The sequence below is a fragment of the Atta colombica genome, unplaced genomic scaffold, assembly GCF_001594045.1.
Source record: "Atta colombica isolate Treedump-2 unplaced genomic scaffold, Acol1.0 scaffold67, whole genome shotgun sequence".
In the NCBI taxonomy this organism is placed as follows: Eukaryota; Metazoa; Arthropoda; class Insecta; order Hymenoptera; family Formicidae; genus Atta; species Atta colombica.
This window is the reverse complement of record NW_017259558.1, coordinates 17,258-19,883: the sequence shown is the minus strand read 5'-3', so window position 1 is coordinate 19,883 and position 2,626 is coordinate 17,258.

Here is a 2,626-nt window from a genome sequence, read left to right as displayed (position 1 = left end):
TCTAATTCTTTGTCTTCGAATTTTTTTGGCTGTCCAGAACGAGGCTTGTCTTCAACGTTGAAATCTCCATCTTTGAAACGTCGAAACCATTCCCTATTTATCAGTTGGAGCAGTGTCACCATAAACTTTGACAAGCATTCGATGGACTTCACTTTTCTTCCAATTAAAGCAAAAAATCAAAACCTCCGGCAAATGCTGCTTGGTTAACACAAAATTTGACATTTCAAACATAGTAAAAATAAAAGTTTTTATATGAAACTCAAAGCGATATAAACTGAATATTATTAGTATATGTATAACCTCTCTGAAACCGCCAAAATCAGCTGTCATATTCACAACAGCTCAAGCAATCTTTAGGGAAACGGACCGAAGTCATTTGTACTCCCAATAGATTTCCTGCTTTAAAAATAAAAATTTTCTTTGAATAAGTTTTCTCATAATTTTTGTTATTATTAATAGTTATTATATAATTATTATATAGCGCTTAAGAGCGCATGAGCGCTTAAGAGCACTTTCTACGCGAAGCGACTTTCATTCCACTTCTCCTTTGCCAAGGGACACGATTTTCCACACAAAACAAGTTTTATTATATTTTATTAAAATAGCGATATGGATAATATTTTGTTATAATATTAGGTGTACAATTTTGCTTCCGCCGTTTTTTTTCCGAAATTCTTTATTGTAAAAAACTGGTTATACATTTATGATTTAAAGTATTGTCCATCGCTGGCCACTACTTACTCCCATCTTTCGGGTAGCGTACGAATCCCGCGTCAAAAAAATTGGTCATCTTTTGAGGCTATCCACGAATCGATCCAATTTTTTACTTCTTCATAATACCGGAAGTGCTGGTCAGCCAGGCCGTGTGCCATTGATCGAAACAGTGAAACAGTGATAGTCAGAGGGAGCAACGTCTGGAGAATACGGCGGATGGGGTAGGACTTCCCATTTCAACGTTTCCAAGTATGTCTTGACCACTTTCGCAACATGGGGTTGAGCATTGTCATGCTGCAAAATCACTTTATCGTGTCTCTCGTTGTATTGCGGCCGTTTGTCTTTCAATGCTCGGCTCAAACGCATCAATTGCGTTCGATACCGGTCGCCTGTGATTGTTTCAGTCGGTTTTAACAGTTCATAATACATTACCGAGCTGGTCCCACCAAATACAAAGCATGACCTTGGACGTCAAAATCACCGTTCTTGAAGTGTTGAAACCACTCACGACACGTTCTTTCACTAATAGCGATCTTATCATAAGTATTTGAGAGCATTCGATGAGCCTCAGTCGCAGATTTCTTCATATTGAAGCAAAAAATTAAAACCTCCGGCAAATGATGAGAATTTGGCTCGTAAACTGACATTTTCAATCGAGAATAACTTTATGATGCAGACCCAAATCGACTAATATTTCTATGGGGTTATGTTGACAGATGCCCAAGTTTATTGTATGACGTCTATGATCTATTTACTTTTATTTCGACCACCACTTACCGCTAAAGCCATCTATAGAAAAACGGCGGAAGGAAAGTTGTACACCTAATATATACAAATTAAAATACGTGGGATTGAGAATGATAAAATAGGAGTATAAAAATTATGGAATCATCTAACAGTACAGAGTAAGTTATTAAAAGTACTAAAAGAAATAATCAGAGATCAAAGACTAGCGGTAACTAAATGGAAGGGGTGGTTATTATTATATTATGAATTGTCATGAAATTAAGAATAAAAATAGAGATTGATACTATTGTGAAGTTTCTCTACTGTATAACGTTGACAAAATGGAGAATACGTAAGCTTGAATAGATATTGAAATTTCAAGAATATAAAGTATAATTTGAGTGAAAATTAAAATGAAAAGTATAAATGAATTAGAAATATTTAATTCTGAGGAACCTAGGAGGGTTAATAGTAAGTGACCTGCAATTATATTTACAGATAGACGAATAGATAATTTTAATGGGCGAATAACTAAGCTAATTGTTGCGATAATAACTATAAATCGTATTAGTATAAAAATAGTTCCAGATGGGATTAAATAGTTTAATAAGTTATTTAAGTAATTTATAATTCTGGATAATATTAGCTCTATTCAAAGTCTAAGTGACATAAAGAAAGAAAATCTTATGTGACTTGAAATAGTGAAGATATAGAGTAAAATATAGGAAAAGTCCTAGAAAATTATTAAAAAAAAGAAATAAGATAAGTGTTAGAAAAATAATAATATTTGAAAAAGAGTAATTGATTAAGATTTTAAATTCATTAAAAATATAATTAGTAATTAAATTTCATAAATATGTAATTCGGGATGGTAAGAGTCAAAATTGTTGAGGTAAGATAAATAAGAAAATAAAAATACTTAATCAATTTAAGGATAAGTTGGAAGAAGTGGTAGAGTCAAAAACAGAAAAGAGATTTATTATCATAATCAATTAAAAAAAAATTTTATGAGATTTATATTGATGTTGAATTTTATTATTATTAGGTTTATAGAATAAATTAGATGGTGGTAATATAAAAAAATATATAAAAGAAATTGAAATAAATATTAATATACTTAAAAAAATTAATGTAAAGATTCATATTAAAGGCATTATTTGTGGCATAAAAAAATATTACTTTATAA